Source organism: Malus domestica, chromosome 05, assembly GCF_042453785.1.
Source record: "Malus domestica chromosome 05, GDT2T_hap1".
Lineage (NCBI taxonomy): Eukaryota > Viridiplantae > Streptophyta > Magnoliopsida > Rosales > Rosaceae > Malus > Malus domestica.
In genome coordinates, this window is record NC_091665.1 from 11,184,769 (window position 1) to 11,206,258 (window position 21,490).

A 21,490-nucleotide genomic window follows, 5' to 3' on the forward strand; every position below is an offset into this window, starting at 1 on the left:
CTAGGTCACGCGATCAGAAAGAGAGATTACCGATTAGGCCTCGACAATCCGTAAAAATCTGTACATTTTATGTCCACTCGATGGGGAGAGAGACCAAAGGACCCTGGAGGTATTTGCAAAGCAAAAGCGGTGTCCATATTTACTCGAAGTATACACAAACTTTAAAAGAACGGCACACTGCGCAATAATGTACAAAAGCTTTTTAAGTTACAGTACCAAACTAGCAAACATAGAACCGAATGCATTCCACAGCGCATCCGTGGGGAAACGCCAACATCTACACCGGAAAACATGAATGTGGAGACAAGTTACCTTCTTGGTTGATGACAGCTCTTGTTCCAAGGTGTTGACGCGGTTGAGAGCAGCATTCAACATTTCCTCTTTGTCAGGTGGCATGACTGCTGGTTTTGAGCTGAGAGCATTCAGCTTCTCCTCCAGTTCAGCCATGCGCTTCATCATGTTCATATGGTCGGTGCTGGAGATGGCAGGCACAGGCAACGGTTGGCCTTTAACCACCACTCCGTTGTAGTAAACGGGGCTTCCATTCAGGGCAGCATCAGTGAGTTTTCTTGGCATGGTTCGCGTAAATCAAACCATGGCGACAATTCCCATGATGAACACCATGAGTCCAGACAGTAACTGATTGGTTAGTCCACCAGGAGCCTTGCAAGTATCATGCACAGGGAAGCCTTCTGTAGGAAATTTATCATAATGAACTGACTTAGGCCAATTTGCATCAACAGTCTTGTCAACCATTGGCGCAAAGTTGTCATACTCATAGGCTTGATTGCCCTTGTCGGCGATTGAAACCTGCAAAACACAAAGCAAATGAGAACATCAACAGATCAACGCGGCATGGAACAGCACAATCTGCACTGCTTTTGAAAGGGGCAGCAAAAGATGAAAAGAGATCAGTATGATAACGAAGCTCTGCTAAGCTTACCTTTTTAAGCGGATGAGATAGTCTTTGATGCTCCACTGGAAAATGCACGTCAACCTCTGCAACGGTTTTTGATTTGAAAGAATCGTATCTCTTCATGTGGTAGTAGCATAAGAAAAGTAAACAGAAATTTGGCAATTGATCATTAAAAACAAAAGAAGACAGTTTGAAGAGAGGCCATAATTACACCAAAACTGAAAGACTTGAGTACCTTTGAGGATGCATTCTCATCTTCAGAGATAATCTTCTCTTCAATGCCGGATAACGACTTCCTCGGGCATTTGGCCTCGCCATTATGAACCATCTGGATCATCAAAACCCAGTGCACAAGGCTCCCGCTTTACGCAGGGTCTGGGAGAGGTGAATGTCGGCTAGCCTTACCCCTATTTATGGAGAGGCTGCTCCCAAGTCTCGAACCCGAGACCTACCGCTCATGGGCGAAGACACTTGCCATCGCACCAAGTGCGACCTCTCATCTGGATCATCAAAACAACTGATTTTAATCCTTTGTTCATATTAGGATAGAAGATGCTACAATCAAACCGAAACAAATAGTAGTAAATCACCTTCATTATGTCTGAATCGTTCCAAGGGCCCTTATCCGAGCGCATACAACCACCCTTATCAGCACAAGTACAAGTGCCACCTAGAAACTCTGGCAGCTCACTGTTACAGATTTTAACGAAAACACTTTATGACAGAATATGAAGCTAATACGTTATTACGTTGCCAAACAAATATGTTACAGCACAATGTGAATCAGGAATGCTTACAATATAGACTAGGAGATGTATGAAAAATTGAACCGACTCGAAGGAAATATATTTTGCCCTGATGGAAACTTACCTGCCATCAATTATTTCAAGCAGCTTGCTCTGGTATTTGTTTCCGAGAACCTGATGGGTAATCATCAACTCGTTTAGCACCATTATCGTATCAAATCGTAATTCGGAGTAGGTTACTGTAAAGGATGAATGCTTACATTGATTTTTGCAGCGGTCTTTGGATCAAGGAAAGATTTCACAGTGTTCCATAAGAGTCTAAATCCGGAACCAGCATTGATGATCAACATGCGGTTGAGGGTCTATGATCAATAAAACTTTCGATCAGCGTCATAAAAGAACAAAAACTAGTTTTCTTGCTAGGCAAGCAAACCAAGAAAGCTTGTTGCACAAAAATTGAAATGAAATTTACAGGATACCTCAGGATATTTGCCACCATCGATGTTCTGACGGGTCTGGATGAGGTCCCTTGCAGATTTGTTGAAATTTTTAAACCCCTTCACATCAATTACACGAACTAATGATTAATTCTTTTGTAACCCAAACGAAGGATAAAGAAAAATCGAAGGATCTAGCTATGTTTACTAACCACTCCTTGGACATCAAGAATAGTGGTGCTCTGATCAATGTGCTTCTTTGCTGCAATAGAACATGCTGGGAATTTACTAACAAAGGTCCTCTCAAACTCCCGAACATGGAACTTCACGTAACACTCCATTGTTGTCACTTGCATCAGTTTGTTAGAATCAACTTGACCAAGTCTCTCAATGTAGACAGGTCGTCCATCCTTATCAACTCCGTGATGTCCTTGGGGATAGTACTTCAAAACTTCATCAAATTCCTTGAAATCGAAGTCCTAACAAAATAACCAAAGGAAAATTTTAGGACACAATAGTACTCGATGAAAGCGTACAGAAAGTTTGAAAAAAAGCCTTATAGAATTACCTCCATGATGGTGTCAGCACCAAATTCCTTTCTCCACTGAAGCATGTCAGTCCACATTTTCTTTGCCTTCTCAACGTCAAATTTCCTGGCCCTTAAAAATCTATACCATCATACAAGAAGATGACATTTTAATCCTAATTGTTTATAGAAACTCGATCATCTATAACCGTTAATTCTGGCCAAAATATGGAATAAGTTACCTTAGCATCATATGATGATCATCGTGTTTTACAGGCAGTAGTTCTTCCAAAATAAGTGCTTGGCGGAATGCGTCCACTGCCTTTAACTCCTCTGCATCAATGTTATCCTCCATTGGGACGGACATCACCTTGCTGTTTCTTCGTCCCTTCTTGGTAAAGGAATGCCTAAACTTGGTGGAGGCATTGATTGCCTTCTTCTTAAGAGTCCCAAGCCTTGTTTTCCTCTCATCCTCGGAAGTTTCTTCTTGAACTGCAGAGAATAATTGTAGACAAAGATCATGACAAGGATTGAGTTGGAATGCAAACGTAGGCAGAAATGTTTAATTGTTAATTATAGCTTACCAGGTTTAAGGTGTCGGTCGACGGATGCAGGCATAGTGTCACACATGGTTGATATCTTGCAAGGTTGCTCTACCGCCTTGAGACAGCCAAAGGATAGGAGAGTCAAGCACTCATATATCACAACTTGCTCAAACTAGAGCCCTCGGAGGATATACCTGATAGGAGCATATTTATGCGACTTAGTTAGCTTGTTCTTGTGCATTTACGTTGTATTTCCTTAGTTATTTTAGTGTTCAAAGTTATTTTTGTGTGTTTTCAGACTCTAAGTACAAAGTATGCAAGAAGATGCATTTTGGAGGCCTTTGGAGCATGTTTCGGGCTTGGAATGGATAGCAAATGCATGGGCCAAGTGGATGGACGAATTTGAGAACTAAAGAGGCCAAGAATATGAAGAATTATGGTCCAAAAGATGAAGAAAACAGCCCAAAAATCTGTCACCCCAACTTGCATTCCTTGCCATGCAAACCACATAGAATTCCCTTTGGATTCCATGCCATGCTTGATCACTCTTGTCCCCTACATAATTTCTAATTTCATGCTTCAATTCATTTAATTATTACACTCAATTGCTTGATACCTCTTGTTCCCTTCACTCATTAGATTTTAGACAACATTTACATCCATTACATGCACCAATTGATGCTCCATCATTCACATTTGGAATCCAATGCCATGTGCAACACATGTTGTTGCACCTTTGACCCATTTGTTGACACATTTCACCTCCCTTTCCATCTCTATGCAATGTACACAATCCTTCATGCTCCCTAGCTACAACACCACTCCATTTTACCCTTCACACTTTGCATCATTACTTCATTTTCACCCTTGGACCATTGCACACCACACACACAAATTGCCATGCATTTCATCCTTAACCTAACCTGATTTTCTAAGGTTTTTGGGGCCTATAAATACATGTTTACACCCCTTGGCCAAAGGACAATCCCCCATATTCATCATTTTATCACAAAAATTCGTCCATACACACCCTAGGAAGCAAAACACCCCAAAAACACCATTCTAGTGCCTAGAAAACATAACAGCCACTCCACCTTCTTCCACCCTCTTTGCCTAGTTCTCCACCACCCTCCAACCATCAAACACTCCTCCACACTCACCCTAAACCCTTCCATACCATTCCCCATCCATTCTACATCATAAAACTACCCAAAATCTGTCCATAACCCAATCTGCCGCAAGCAAGGGAAAGGAGGAATCTTGGATGCACTTGCTACCAAGTTGGAGCATTTTAGGTGTTTTCTTTCCTTTGATTTTAATGTCTAATTTTATGTATCTTTGCTTTGTGAGTATGAGGAACTAAACCCCTCTTAGTTAGGGGGTGATTCGAAACTATGTTCATACTTGCAATATGATTTGATTACATCCAGTTGTGATTCATAAGTTGTGAATTCAATTTACTTATCCGTTCATATAAAAACTAATTTGTGTATGTTGGTTAAGAGTGCACGCTTAATTTTCATGCATGAATTTGACGCTAGAATATAAGGGAGTTTCACCTAATCGTTATAAACTTATATTCACAAGTAGTGAAGGTTGCTAGTCACAATCACGTTAAGTAAACTCTTGGCATAAGTTTCATGCAAATCATAGTAACGAGTGCCTCATCAATGCTTATGTTTTTCATAGAACTTAATGATTCTTGCTTGTATCTCTATTATGCAATTCATGTAGGGAACTTGTAGGGAATGTTTTGGGTTGTCGTATGCAATCATCCAACCTAATAACTTGTGGAAAAACTGAGGGTTGATTAGTGCAATTCACGGTTAATTTGGGGCGTTGAGTATTCATAGCTTATCGAAAAGCAACTGGAAATCGTTTTGTATGCAAGTGTGACATATGTGGAGAAGAACCTCCTAGCTAATCTTCCATCCATAAGTTTCATTCAAATTCACTTACAATCTGTTTTGTTTTACAAAGTTTGTTTTGTTTTCAAATTCATTAAAACCAAAATCCCCCTTTTACTTTATTGTTTCAAAGTGTTTAATTTCTGTTTTGGTTGTGTGTTAGAGTGTTTTGATTCACCCAAATTTGTCTAAGAATTTGTTTACTTTGTTCTTGTCTTAATTTAATTATTTTCGTCAAAAATCAACCCCATCTTATTTCTTTGAGTCATATTAATTAGAACTTGTCTTAGATTATGTTTTTAAGTGTTTTAGTTCATTAGAAAACCAAAATTTGTCCAAGTTTGTGTGAGAGTCCCAAAATTGCCCAGATTGTGTTTTTAAGGTAGTTTTGAGTGTTTAGGGGCTGTTTTGAGTCTTTTGGTTGTTTTAGTGTTTTAAAGTATAGTTTTGCATTCTTTGAGTCTAGTTAGTGTTTTAAACTTTGTTTTCACGTTTTCAAGTCAGTTTCCAAGTGATTTAGCAATCCCTCCTAATCCCCGGCCTAGAACGATCCCTACTTACATACTTTACTACAATTGATAAAAAGAGGGTTTAATTTGTGTGTTTAGTTATTTTACGCATCAAATTTTGGCGCCGTTGCCCGGGATTAGCAACTTTGCTAATCTCTTGGATTGTTTTCTTTCGAATTATTGTATTTTGTTTAAGTTTCTGTTTAAGTTGCTGATTTGTTTTGTTTTCTTTGTTTTTAGGTACTAGTTTATGACCCGTAGCTCACAACCTGTTCGTGAGCATATCTCTGACTTTGACGGTGATTTTGAGAGGACTTTGAGAAGGAAAAAGAAATTGCAAGAGTCTAATCCTCCTAGTCCCGAGCCTGAATTAGAAGAGCAAGAAGTTGAGGTTGAAGAGAAGCCCACGACACAAGTGGGTGGAGAAGAGCAAGGAATAGCCATGGACAACCGTACGCTCAAGGAGCTCGCCGCTTCGGGATTAGATAATGCCGCACCTTTGTGTATCCAATATCCCGCGGCTGCCCAAGGAAAGACTGAGGAATTCGAGTTGAAGTCAAGTTTGCTCCACCACATTCCAAAATATCATGGTCTGTCTATGGAGGATCCGAACAAGCATTTAAAATAATTTGAAGTGGTGTGTTCAAGCATGACTCCGGTTAACGTTGACGGAAGTATTTTGAAGATGAAGGCTTTTCCATTCTCTTTAATGGATAAAGCTAAGGATTGGTTGTACGAGTTAGCTCCCAGAACTGTCACATCTTGGGAGAGTATGAAGAGGGCGTTTTTGGATAAATTTTTCCCAACTTCTCGCATCATTCTTCTTCGTAAAAAAATAAGTGGAATTCAACAAGATGAAGGTGAGTCTTTTCCTACATATTATGAGCGATTTAAATCACTTGTTGCTTCTTGTCCACAGCATCAGATGAAGGAGGAGTTGCTTTTGCAATACTTCTATGAAGGGCTCCTACCACTTGAACGTCAAATGCTCGATGCTTCGGCGGGTGGAGCATTGGTGGACAAAACGCCCATGGCTGCAAAAATCTTGATTGCTAATAGAGCATTGAACGCTCAACAATATGAAGGTGTAGGCCAAAGAGGACCCCCACGGCAACAAGTGCATGAGGTAAGTTCCGCATCCAATATTCAATCTCAGTTAGCTAATCTTACTTCTATTATTTCACAGATGGCCGAGGGAATGAAGATTCAAGGACCCATGGTGTGTGGCGTATGTTCTATCCAAGGACATGCTTCTGAAAAGTGTCCTCAACTCCTCGAGAATGGTGGATGGGAGAGTGCTAATGCCATTGGGTTTCAAAGCCAAAATCAGCCAAGACATGATCCATACTCCAACACGTATAATCCGGGGTGGAGAGACCATCCAAACTTCAAATGGAGAGAGCCACAACAAGCCCAACCACAAGGAGGCTTTAGGTAACAACCCCCGGGCTTCTACAACAACCCATACGTACCCCCTCAAGTCCAACCACAATCTGCCCCAAATAAGTCAGGTAATGCTTTGGATAATGATACACTTGTTAAGTTACTAACCACTTTGACTAATGGGCAGGAAAATCAAAACAAAAGAGTGGACCAATTAGAGAAACAAATGGGGCAGATTGCCGACGTTGTTGGGCAGATTAGAGACCAAGGAAGGCTTCCTAGTTCTACCATTCCAAACCCGAAGGGAGGTTTTGAAAGTGCAAAGGCCATACTCTTGAGAAGTGGAAAAGAGATTGGGGCAGGTTCTTCATAAAAAACAGGTCACAAAGAGGATGAAAAACTTCAATTTGAGGAGGAGGAAGCATGCCCACCCATGGCAAAGGTGGACACACCTATGCCGCAAGCCCCCATGGCTCCAAATCTGTCCAATTCATCCAATAAGGGTAAGAATGTGTTAAATTCAATTCCGACTAATGTTTTTCCTTTGAATGTCCCCTTTCCTAGCAGATTTTTGCAATCAAAGAACGAAGAGGAGGAAAAAGATGTTCTAGAGACATTTAGAAAGGTGCATGTCAACATTCCCCTCCTTGATGCCATAAAGCAAATCCCGAAGTATGCCAAGTGTTTAAAGAAGCTTTGTACAACAAAGAAACGTGTCCGGGAGAAAGAGGTGGTACATGTAAGTGAGAATGTCTCCGCCATCTTGCAACATAAACTACCCCCCAAATGCAAAGATCCGGGAAGTTTTACAATTCCGTGTGTCATTGGTAATACCTGTTTCAAATCTGCCATGCTTGATTTAGGTGCTTCTATAAATGTTATGCCATATTCCATTTATGCATCTATGAACTTAGGAGCATTGAAAAATGATGGTGTAATCATACAATTGGCCGATAGATCTAACGCTTATCCAAAGGGAGTTTTGGAAGACGTTTTAGTGCAGGTTGATCATTTAATCTTCCCGGCGGATTTCTATGTTCTCGAAATGGATGAATCAGACCATGCCCCTTCATTGCCCATCCTCCTTGGAAGGCCATTCATGAAAATGGCTCAAACGAAGATTGATATGGCCAAAGGATTAGTCACTATGGCATTTGGTGGTGACATGATTAGTTTTAAAATTTCTGAATCCATTGAGACTCCTAATGTTGTTCATTCTTGTTGTGCCATTGATAAAATTGAAAAGATAGGACTGGACCGTTCAGCACCAAGCACAAAGGATGCATCAACAACCATGCAAGACGAGGGAATTGGAGTGGAGCATAAGGACCATACGGCCACTGCTCTCAAAATGCTCAAATTGGCCAAACGCACCATGGGGAAGAATGTTCACATTGCTGCCACTTTATCACAACACATAGGTAAGCCACCTAATCCAAATCCAATTTCCATTAAAGTTGATAGGTGGTTCCCTTCTTTGGTGCAGGTACCCAAGCAAATCCCCGATGGTGTGCGTATGAACATGAACCTTAGGCAACACAACGCACCCATCAACAAACATCACTATCCATTTCCGTTCAAGGATGTAATCTATGAGAACTTTGTTGAGCATGTTATGGAGGACATTCCCTTGCATGCCGTGGGCTCCAGTGGGGAGTAATTGTGTTCATCGTCCGGCTGGAAGACGTTAAAGCAAGCGCTTTAAGGGAGGCAACCCATTTATTCTGCTTGATTGTCAATTTTATTACTTGTTTAATTATTTTTGGTTGTGACTTTCTATTTTGAAACATTAACAAATATGCAAAGGATTTTAACATTAAACTTCGTGGAAATGAACAGCAAACTGGGAAATAAAGAAACATAGCATAATACAAGAGAAAGCCTTCACAAAGGCTGCTTGGGAGAGGTCGCAGTAGTCAGCGGAGTTGCAGTAGTCGGCGGAGTCTCAGCAGTCGGTGGGGCCACGGAAGGAGGAGGTATCGGAGGTTGATCAGTTGGAGCTTCACTACGCGGTGCCGCCCCAGAAGACGAAGGCAGATGCGGTTGGAACAAACCCACAAACCTCCGGTGATCAAGTAAAATCTGACCATCAGTTTCCTGCAGCTGGTCAATTTTCCTCTTCATGTTTGTGGCATAATTGTGTGCAAGCTTGTGTAATTGTTTATTTTCATGCTTGAGTCCTCTAATCTCCTCTTTGAGACTCTGTATTTCAGCCACCAACGATTCAACGTGACGGGTTCGAGCAAATAGGCGTTGGGCCATGTTGGACACAGAACCCGTACACTGCACGATAAGAGCCAGAGACTCCTTAACCGCCAATTCATCAGACCGTCTAGCGAGCAGTCTATTATCTATGGGGGTGACAAGGTTCCGGGCCACCACCGCAGCGGTCATGTCATTTTTCATCACCGAATCCCCAATGGTAAGAGGACCAGTAGGGGATATGAAGGACGGACGCCATATGTTGTCTGGAGAAGGAGGGGTTGCTCCTTCACTAAGGTTCAAGTCAAAACGACGGTCGGAAGGGCCAGATATTTTTCAGAGGTGTTAAAGAAAGAGGAGATAGGACAAGTCAAGATCGTAAAAGTGCAAAACGGGAGTTTTTACAGGCAGAAATTCAAGAGTGCTTTGAACGTCCTGCATACCTCTATAAAAATTAGCACGCGATGGGATTTCAGATATCGAAGAGGTGAGCTCAGAAATCGAAGAAGCCATTCGGAGATCGAAGAGGCGCCAGCTTTCTCAAAAGTTGGGCTTGCTCACAAACCACCAATTCCAGATACCGAAGAGCGTCAACTGTCTCAGCCTCGTCAGCACCCATCACACGCAACTTAGCTTTGCGAAAATCACGGGCAGTCTGTCGAAGCACCGATTCCAACAATCTGTCTCTCTCAGCCTCGTCAGCACTTGTCACATGCAATCTCTGCCCTCAACGAAGCTCAGAACTCGAAGCGTAAATTCCGGATATTAAAGAGGCCTCTGCTTTATCGAGACATGTCAGCATCTGTCAATTTGCACATCTGCATTGCGTAAATCACGCGCAATCTGTCGAAATTTTTTTGGAGAAGCGGAATGCACGTGGAAACTACTGTTAAATTATCCCAGGCTTGCCGACACGAGTAATGGAACAATGCCTTCCCAGCCATTAAGAAAATTCTATAAATGTTGAACTTCAAAGTGAAGCAGTCTCACCCAACTTTCAGCCTCACTTAACCCTTCATCCTCTCTGAAATGGCTTTTCAACAAACCCTCTCGAGTCACTCTGTATTTTTCATCCCCTGGGATACCCCTGCAAACAACCCATCCAGAGCATAAGTATTTCATATCATAAAGGTTGAGAGCACGAGTATCTCATATCATGCTTTCTCCCTGTCCTTTCTCCAGCCAGCTCTTGCTCTCGAGTACTCATCATCTTATGCTTTCGCTTTGTCTCTCACTTATAAGGGAAGTGAAGATGATACCTCGAAGCATGTGGAGACAACGTGTTGATTCATCCTCAACTAAGGACAAGGAGAAAGAAAGCAAGAGGTGGGCACTTGGAAAGATTGAAGAAAGAAACAGACCAACACCTCTCCCTCGTGCCTGCCCGTCGTGCAGAAGAAACAAGCAGAGAAGAATGCAGCTTGCACAATCATCCCAGCGGAAGGAGTCTGAGATGAAGAACTAGAGAAGCTGCCACATCTGCTTGGAGAACAAATAAGGAATTGCAACATCGCCAAAGAGAAAAGCTTCGCCGTACAATTCCAATCTAGTTCAAGATCAAAACTGTGGAAAGTCAACAAGATCAACTATCTCCAAAACCAGATTTGCGTTCTTAAACTCTACTCTGTCTGGTTTTTACTTTGCCATATTTGTCATGTTTATTTGTTGTTTATTATTTGCTTGTTTTTGGTGTGAGTATATGCTTGAAACATTGAGGACAATGTTTGATTTAAGTGTGGGGGGGTAACCATTGTTTTGCATGAAATTCGTAGAAATTTATCACCCATTACTTCTAGTGTTGTTCCTTGTTGTTTTAAGTATTTTTTTAAGCTGTTTTGGAGTGTTTCAGTGTGTTTTGACATAAAAAATCCGAAAATTCATAAAAATTTGAAAAATAGTTTTTGAAAATCCAAAAAAGAGTTGTTTTTGTGCGCTTATTTGTGTCTTAGGGTACCTTCCAACACAATGATGAGGATTCGGTTTGTAATTGCATGACTGTTAAAGAGAGTTATAAACATGGATGAAAGTTTGATTTACTCTTTATTTATGCGTGGTTGTGGTTATAACTTATGAAATCACATGTAATCATAAAAGAAAAAAAAATTAGTTTTTGTAACATGCTTGAAGGAAAGAACTCAAACTAACGCTACAACCTTGTGAGACTTGAGCTTAAACGTTTATTTGGAGAGTTAAAATCTGTGCATTCTTGTTTTCTAAAGTCGTTGCATGATCTCATTATTCTTTGCTTGGTTATTACTTAGAAGGCGTTTCATCATTTAGTTCCAAATGCTAGAACTCATGCCTATTTCATTCAAAGCATGCTATTGATTTGCATAAAACATATTCAAGATGAAGTTGTGTAGTTACCACCACCAAAGCCAAACTGCCATGTATCCCATATCGTTATATGTTTAAGTTAACCCCATTGAGCCTTGATAGCCTACATTCTTTGTTAAACCACATTATCCTTACCTAGCCTAGTTTAGGACCATCCATACCCTTGTTCTTGAAGCATAGTAAAACATGATTCAAATTGAATTTCTTTTGATTAATGTATGGCAGAAAACAAGTGTGGGGGAAGTGTGAGTTATTATGCTTGTTGAAAAGAAAAGAAGAGTTGAAAAAAAAAAAAAAAAAAAAGAGTTGAAAAATATGCGAAAAAGAGTTTTAAAGTGCTGCTTGTTGAAGAAAGGGTCCAAAACATAGAATTCGGCCCTAATTATTGCTTGAATTTTCCCTTCGTGTCTAAAAGCTGATTTTTGCAATCTAAGTGAATTCTAAGTTTCAATTTCATTACTTTACTTGCTATTGCTTTAAGAACGATTGTTATCCTTATCCTTCATTTGTTAGCCATCACCCCAAGCCCCGTTACAACCCTTAACTTCATCTTGAGTGTCATGCGTTTCAATATGTGGAGTTTGAATTTGGTATGAGCATATGGTGTCACTGGTTCTCGCATCTAAGTAGTAGCATTCCATTCATGAGATCATATCTAAACTTGCTTATTAACTCCAGAAATTGCTTTCTTTGTGATACATATATGTGAGCGTTCGTTTTCATATCTACATCAATCTTCTCACATATAACTAGTATAGGGTGTGTAGTTAGAAAATCTGAGTGAAAATTGAGTGCATACTTTGAAAGGAATTGAGTAAATTCTCTAAGGCATGTTACTACATCAAAAACATTGTTTTAATCGATTAATTGTGAACAAGTAAGTAGTGACTATGATTAAGTACATGTTTAAGTGTGAAGATGATTCAAATTTGTGGGGATAATGATTTTTAACATGTCATATGCATTGGAATCCCTGAGGCAAATGTTGGAAGGTTTAGGTTGTATTTTATTTGTTTTGTTTCGTTTTATTTCTTTGTTTGCTCGAGGACTAGCAAAAGCTAAGTGTGGGCGAATTTGATAGGAGCATATTTATGCGACTTAGTTAGCTTGTTCTTGTGCATTTACGTTGTATTTCCTTAGTTATTTTAGTGTTCAAAGTTATTTTTGTGTGTTTTCAGACTCTAAGTACAAAGTATGCAAGAAGATGCATTTTGGAGGCCTTTGGAGCATGTTTTGGGCTTGGAATGGATAGCAAATGCATGGGCCAAGTGGATGGACGAATTTGAGAACTAAAGAGGCCAAGAATATGAAGAATTATGGTCCAAAAGATGAAGAAAACAGCCCAAAAATCTGTCACCCCAACTTGCATTCCTTGCCATGCAAACCACATAGAATTCCCTTTGGATTCCATGCCATGCTTGATCACTCTTGTCCCCTACATAATTTCTAATTTAATGCTTCAATTCATTTAATTATTACACTCAATTGCTTGATACCTCTTGTTCCCTTCACTCATTAGATTTTAGACAACATTTACATCCATTACATGCACCAATTGATGCTCCATCATTCACATTTAGAATCCAATGCCATGTGCAACACATGTTGTTGCACCTTTGACCCATTTGTTGACACATTTCACCTCCCTTTCCATCTCTATGCAATGTACACAATCATTCATGCTCCCTAGCTACAACACCACTCCATTTTACCCTTCACACTTTGCATCATTACTTCATTTTCACCCTTGGACCATTGCACACCACACACACAAATTGCCATGCATTTCATCCTTAACCTAACCTGATTTTCTAAGGTTTTTGGGGCCTATAAATACATGTTTACACCCCTTGGCCAAAGGACAATCCCCCATATTCATCATTTTATCACAAAAATTCGTCCATACACACCCTAGGAAGCAAAACACCCCAAAAACACCATTCTAGTGCCTAGAAAACATAACAGCCACTCCACCTTCTTCCACCCTCTTTGCCTAGTTCTCCACCACCCTCCAACCATCAAACACTCCTCCACACTCACCCTAAACCCTTCCATACCATTCCCCATCCATTCTACATCATAAAACTACCCAAAATCTGTCCATAACCCAATCTGCCGCAAGCAAGGGAAAGGAGGAATCTTGGATGCACTTGCTACCAAGTTGGAGCATTTTAGGTGTTTTCTTTCCTTTGATTTTAATGTCTAATTTTATGTATCTTTGCTTTGTGAGTATGAGGAACTAAACCCCTCTTAGTTAGGGGGTGATTCGAAACTATGTTCATACTTGCAATATGATTTGATTACATCCAGTTGTGATTCATAAGTTGTGAATTCAATTTACTTATCCGTTCATATAAAAACTAATTTGTGTATGTTGGTTAAGAGTGCACGCTTAATTTTCATGCATGAATTTGACGCTAGAATATAAGGGAGTTTCACCTAATCGTTATAAACTTATATTCACAAGTAGTGAAGGTTGCTAGTCACAATCACGTTAAGTAAACTCTTGGCATAAGTTTCATGCAAATCATAGTAACGAGTGCCTCGTCAATGCTTATGTTTTTCATAGAACTTAATGATTCTTGCTTGTATCTCTATTATGCAATTCATGTAGGGAACTTGTAGGGAATGTTTTGGGTTGTCGTATGCAATCATCCAACCTAATAACTTGTGGAAAAACTGAGGGTTGATTAGTGCAATTCACGGTTAATTTGGGGCGTTGAGTATTCATAGCTTATCGAAAAGCAACTGGAAATCGTTTTGTATGCAAGTGTGACATATGTGGAGAAGAACCTTCTAGCTAATCTTCCATCCATAAGTTTCATTCAAATTCACTTACAATCTGTTTTGTTTTACAAAGTTTGTTTTGTTTTCAAATTCATTAAAACCAAAATCCCCCTTTTACGTTATTGTTTCAAAGTGTTTAATTTCTGTTTTGGTTGTGTGTTAGAGTGTTTTGATTCACCCAAATTTGTCTAAGAATTTGTTTACTTTGTTCTTGTCTTAATTTAATTATTTTCGTCAAAAATCAACCCCATCTTATTTCTTTGAGTCATATTAATTAGAACTTGTCTTAGATTATGTTTTTAAGTGTTTTAGTTCATTAGAAAACCAAAATTTGTCCAAGTTTGTGTGAGAGTCCCAAAATTGCCCAGATTGTGTTTTTAAGGTAGTTTTGAGTGTTTAGGGGCTGTTTTGAGTCTTTTGGTTGTTTTAGTGTTTTAAAGTATAGTTTTGCATTCTTTGAGTCTAGTTAGTGTTTTAAACTTTGTTTTCACGTTTTCAAGTCAGTTTCCAAGTGATTTAGCAATCCCTCCTAATCTCCGGCCTAGAACGATCCCTACTTACATACTTTACTACAATTGATAAAAAGAGGGTTTAATTTGTGTGTTTAGTTATTTTACGCATCAATACCCTACACCTATAGCCTTACATACCTAAAAAAGAAAAAAATATTAGAAAACCAACCATGAATTAATGTTGTTAGCATGCATTCAAGGGGTAACTTTTCTTGTTAGCCTTATTTTCCATACAAAATGATTACGTTGTTAGCCTGTGAATTTAGACCGCACATTCATGAAATAATCAACATGATCAATGGTTTAGATTCAAAGTTTGTCAGCATAAGCACTGAGAGCATTGAAATTATTCGTCAAGAAATTAGAAAAGTGACAATTACCCAAAAGAAAGGTGGCTATGGGGATTGAAAAAGTTGAGCAATGAAAAGCTAGCTAGCATTACGAATGATCGAAAAGAAGAGAGGAAAACAAGAGATTGGGTGTATAGATAATGAAGAAGAAGAAGAAGCACAAGCAGAAGAAGCAGAAGAATACCCTTTTGGCAACAAATGTGGGAGGTAAGAGAGAAAGTGATGAAGCATATATATGATCCGAGTTAATCTTTGGAACTGGACGGCCAGACAGACAGACAAGACGACATGACTTACTTAGCAAAAGAAAGATTGATACCAAAAAAAGGGAGATTCTGTTTTCATATTTTTGTTCCCCAGTGACATGGTCGTCTCTGTGCATTGCGTTGCATTGCTTGACCAGTTTTTTGCTGTTTATGGTGGTCTGCAGCTGCGAAATGCAAGCCACTCCTTTCAACATCTTTTGTTTTCCCCGCACAAGTTGACTAACTTTTCCCAACGGCCATCCTTCTTTTTCCACGCAAAATCCTACTATTTTTGTTTGAAATTACCCTCTTTTGTTTTTGGTGAATAATGAAATAGTTGCAATGTCAAGATAATTACTTAATTCCATTTGTTTTTTTTAAACGATGTTATCTACACTAAAAAAATTGAGGTGGTGGGCAAAGCCTCACTACTAAACCATAATACTAAGTGAGAATTTCATTTATTGGTTTAAATCGAAAGAAAAAAGTCCACATGTGAGCATAGCTACATTGGCAAAAGTGAGTGGATCTGCTTCTACAAAATTTTGATCAATTTAAAGTAAAACATATAGTTTTATCACAAAAGATTCGGGTGTAATAAAATAATAAAATCAATCACTGTATTTTATTTTGTCAATTCTCTGATGTCGAATTTTTGTATTCTTCAACAGAAATAGCATAACTCCTTAGAAATTACTAGAGTCAAAATTGACACCTTGAAATTATAAGTATCTTTGTGGAACCCTTACGAAACGATATGACAACTGAAATATTGTATTTGTACTCCGGTATATATAAAACAGTACTTGTTTTGTCTTTGACACTGTCATATTTGAATTGAAGCTACTGTTAGCAATCCATTGACAATTAACCAAAGGCGATGATGAAATATTTTTATTTATCAATATTAATTTAATTTAATATATAATCACATTATTTTAAACTACATCATATTAATTTAAGCTACATATATTAATAAAACATGAAAACCGAAAATGTTTGCTCTTTTGGAGGTAGTTTAATTTTGTGTAATTTGCTTCTAGGGTTTATTCTATTTGTAGTCATTAGTTGGTTGTTGAACTTTGGAAGAGAAAGTCAACCACTTTTCTTCTTTCTTGTAAGATTTTGAAGTTGTAGCCGAAAAAAAAAAGAGTCAAGTACATATCTCTAGTTGTCAAGTGTGGTTCTCCACTAAGTTTCCATTTTTCGTGGTGGTTTGCAATTGTTTGCCAACTGCTCAGTTCATGTTGACTTGTCGCAATATTTTGGTTACATAGATATAAGGTTAGATGCACATGGGAGTTAGCCTGTTGGTTAGGATAGTGCACTCGTTTTTTTGCACTTGAGTTTTTATCTCTCCTTAAATATTATAGTAGTTTAAAATACGTTTTTGTTTGGCAAAAAAAAAAAAAAACTATTGACAACATAAATATTAGATTTCAACTGCTATTGAAAAACTGATCATTTAAGCAATTAGAGTTTGAAAAATGATCAGTTTTTTCAAAATGAAACGTACTTATGGATTCACAAGCATCAATGGTAGAAACTTATTAATAAATTTCTAATATGCAAATTATTTAACCTGCATTTCTCTAGATATTGTAAAAATCATATGATTTTTTGATACGAAGGGGGTTATATATCAAATGGAAAATTCATTTTAATCTTTAAAAAAGATGAGTTTTAAACCATAGCCTTGTATAAGATTAAAATTCAATTTTAGTCCTAGTACATTTAATCATCTCATTTATTATTTATATTTTGATGTTTTATTTATATTTTTCTTTTTTTAATGTATTAATTACATTTAAATTTAATTTTCATTTCATTCATCATAATATATTTTAGGAAAAATTACACTTAGAATTTTATGTGTTCCGATCTAGATTTTTCGAAGTGTTGTGTGTTTTTTAATTTATTTCGGTTTAGATTTTGAAAGAGTCTCTAATTTTCCAATTTTTTATTGGTCGCATTGAGTTTTTTTGGATTGTTTTTGTTTTTTGCAGTCACAGTTTTTTAGTTTTGAAGATTTTGATTCAATTTTTATTTGATTGAGCATTTGGCAAAGATGATTTTTCGTTGTGGTGCTTTTGTTTTTCATTGAAGTTCCTTTTGGTTTTTGCAGTATAGTTATCATATATATTTGTTACAATTGGAATGGATTATGAGTTAGTTTAGTACTTGTGCAGCATTAGCTTATAGAATCTTGCAAAATTAGTTGGCATAAGTTTTGAGGTGGGAGGGGGGTTGGGGGTAAACCCCCTATAAACATTTAATAATTTTCAACATAATACTTGTGCAACATCATTGCTTGGGATTGGTTTATTTAAAGGACAATGGATTAGAAACCAATTAATGGATTATTTAATCATTTTTGGCATTTTGTGTTGCATCTGTGTTACAGATATTTGTGTAGCATCAATGGTTATACATTTTTTTTTATTGTCATTTGTGCATCATCAATTTTACATAATATTGTAAGAGTTTCATCATTTTTTGAAAGATTTTTGTGCATCATCAGTTTTTATTGATTATTAGATTTACATTTTAAAATGCATATATATCTAATTATTTATGTGCAACATCAGTTTAACTTTATGTTTTTACTTTTTTTGGGTGTAGATCATGTCTGTTGTTATAGTGTTGAAGTGTGTATATGAAAATTGTGCAGTAGTTGTGACGTTTTATCTGCATACTAGTTATGAGGATTTGTGTAGGTAATTAACTTTTAGGTTTCCAAGTTTGTCATCATGAGGCTTTCTGTTGAAATACTGATTAGATAGAGGTGAACCAAACTGTTTATTAGAGTGCAATGAAGATATTTAGACTCTTCTATTGGTGAATAACTTGATTTTAAATCTAGTTGTTCATGTTTATGTTCAAGCTAAGAAGGAGATGTCTATTGTTTCTATTAGTAGTATGTTGTCTTGCCTAAGTGAAGTTACTAGTATTGGAGATGAGAACCAATTTTTGGGTAAGTATGACTCTTATGGACCTCACCATTATGCAACAAATGAGTGGCATAGTTATATTTCTTATAAAGGTCAAAGTTATGAAAATGATGCAGTTGAGTTTTGTAGAAAACTTACTCAATACTTTATTGAGGTTGGTTTTGTTTTCGAGTTCACTAGGAATGATTGGAAACGTGCAGTATCAGTTTAATAACGTGCATCATCAATTAATGTGCAACATAAAGTTATGGGAGGGGTGGTTGCCCCCCCCCCCCCCCAATATACATCAAAGGATTTGAACTTTTGATTAGCATTTGTGCAACATTAGTTTTTACAAAACTGATTAATGACTCAGTTTATTCTTTTCTATGCAGCATTTTTTGCAGCATCAGTTTTTACAAAACTGTTCAGCATCAATTATTAATGTGCAACATCAGTAATGTTATGTGCAGAACCTGTTTTTTGATATAATTATTAATTTTTTTTTTCTATACAGAGATTTTCCCTGTATATTATGGTATTGTTGACATAGAAAATGAAGACAATTAGAGTGTTGTGTTGAACATTTTGCTCGAATATTAAATTACCAAAGAAGGAAGATCACGTTTATTACTGACCAACATCATGAGCTTTTGAATGCTATTCGAAACTACTTCCCTACTGCTTTTTATGGTTTCTGCATTATACATTTGACGGAAAATTTAGAGAGGTGATGTGCAGGTAATAAGTTTTTGAATGATCAGTTGTGTGAGTATTTCCAAAATTGTGCATATGGATGTAGTGTTGAAGATCTTGATAGGAATATTGAGAAAATGAAAAGTGTTAACGGAGATATTTCCAATTCATTTTTAGATGATCTTCCAAAAGAGCATTATTCTATTATACATTTTTTAGGAAATCGGTGGGACGAAATGAATAATGAAACTGCATAATCATTTAACGCAATGATTTCTGAATAGCGTTGGATATTTATTCTTTATTTGATTGAATCAATTAGGGAGAGGATGATGGTCATTATGTCCGACATGAGACGTGTTTCAAAAAAGTGGTTTTCTTTGTTTTATATATATATATATATATATATATAAAGATGATCTTAGTGGTTTTGTTCAAGAAGGTAATCATTGGATTATTAGTACATCTGATAATGTGTTTGATGTTCCCGGGGGGGGGGGTTAGGAACTCTTTTGTTGTTATGTTGGATCAACACTAGCATTCATGTGTTCAAGATGGTTTGTGTTTGTCCTTTACTTCAGCTGCTTTTTTTTGCTCCTCAAACTTCATGCTCTAGCTCAATCTATAATGTATTATTTGAGATGTAATATCATAGCGCGCACAGTTGATTTCCCGCTTGGTTAAGGACATTTTCACCTTTCTGCCTTTTGCTATATTTCAGATTTAGTACAGCACAAATACACCACAATCATCTTTGTAAAATAAGTTTGCATAATTAGCATGCATCATCAGTTAAAGTAGATTGATGCAGCATCAGTTATGGAATAATAGAATTAGCAGCATCATTTATGGAAAAATAGAATTAGCATGCAACATCAATTAAAGCAGACTAAATATACAACTTGAGTTATTGAAGGATATAGTTTCAGTACGCAAAATCAGTTATAGTAGACTCATTCAGTATGCAGAATTAGTATTTTATATGGAATCTAATGGTTGGTGTACAATCATTTTATCATTGAACATTTATTCATAATCAACAAATTTTAAGGATTCCAACATTAATATTTAGTTATAATCATTTTACTATCTTATTCATTGCAAAAATTACTTTAACCTTAAATATGTAACTAAGAATAGTAATTCAATTAAAACAATCAAAATAGACAATTATACTTACGATCCAAGCTGAATTGGACATTTTTTATCTTCATCCATCTCAAAAGTTGAATTTGTAAGGCTCATTCGAATGTAGTCATTTGTTGAACTTTCCCTTTCATTTAATGACAAATTGAATAATCTGTCTCTACTGTTGTACCATTCTTCAACCATTTTGACCTGTATACAGAACAGATTAAGTGTATATTTGAAAATTGTACTCAGAAATCACTGAAAATATAAGCGATAATAAATTTAGACTTACCACTTTATATGCATTGTCATTGTGAATGTTTGTTTCACATTCTTGGAGGTTTTTTCTTTTAGAGTTGTCAAAATTGAAATGCCTCTCCTCTATGTCGAACGCAAGCAATGTGTAGTGTTCATGATTTAGAAGAGGTATAAAGATTTCACGTAACTCCATTTGTTCGTTTAATTGTTTCCCCAAACTGTGCTTTAATTATTTCATCTTGGCTTCGTCATTTTTGTTTTTCCAATTTTTTTTTCTCTTTTTCTAACTTCTTGTTTTGTTTTTGCAAGTCATTGTTATCGTTTTGCAAAGCATCATTCTCTTCAAAAAATTTCTCAATAACAGAATTCTTGAAGTGACATGTGTTAATAGCATTATTCAACATCTGAAGCTGAAGTTTTTCTCTCATTTCCAGTACTCTGCAGGATCTATTTGTCTTTGAGAGAGCTCTTCTTGTGTTAATTCCTCTTCTGAATTTTCACATTCCCATCTTTCTTCACCCATAAATGGAGCAAGAAGCCATTCATAGAATGTTTGTTGCTTGTCTTGATTGTCGACACTTCAGGGTGAACTGGTAGTTGAGGAATAGATGCTGCATTTCCTTCTTGTTCCTTAGCTTGAACTGATAATGGATGGATTGATTCTGCATTTACTTCTTGTCCATGTGGGTGAACTACGATTTGAGGAACTAAGGTGCTTGGAGCCATTATTTTCATTGCATCTTCTTGTATTACAAGAACTGATTCTTGGATTGAAGTACTTGGAGGTTCTTTTTGCATTGCCACTTCTAACACGAGGAATTTATGTACTTGGAGCCTCTTTTGTACTGCCTCTTTTGTTTGGAAATTAATCACATTACTATCGTGTCCATGTATGTGATGTCCGCATTTCTTTCTTCATTTTCAATAGTTGGATAGGCAGAATCATGTGCAACATTTTGGTCATCTTGGACTTGCTCATTTGGAATTTGGATGCCAAAGATACTCTAACTATTAGCCAGTGTGTCAAAGTGATCTTCATTTTCATTTTGTTCTCCACCCTCTTCCTCATGATA

The 21,490-nt window shown here is 37.3% G+C and overlaps 1 pseudogene; it reads right to left on the minus strand.

Moving 5' to 3' along the window:
• Positions 1–185: 185 nt before the first annotated feature.
• On the minus strand, positions 186–15,337 carry LOC103413201 (phosphatidylinositol/phosphatidylcholine transfer protein SFH3-like; annotated as a pseudogene).
• Between the last annotated feature and the right edge of the window lie 6,153 nt (positions 15,338–21,490).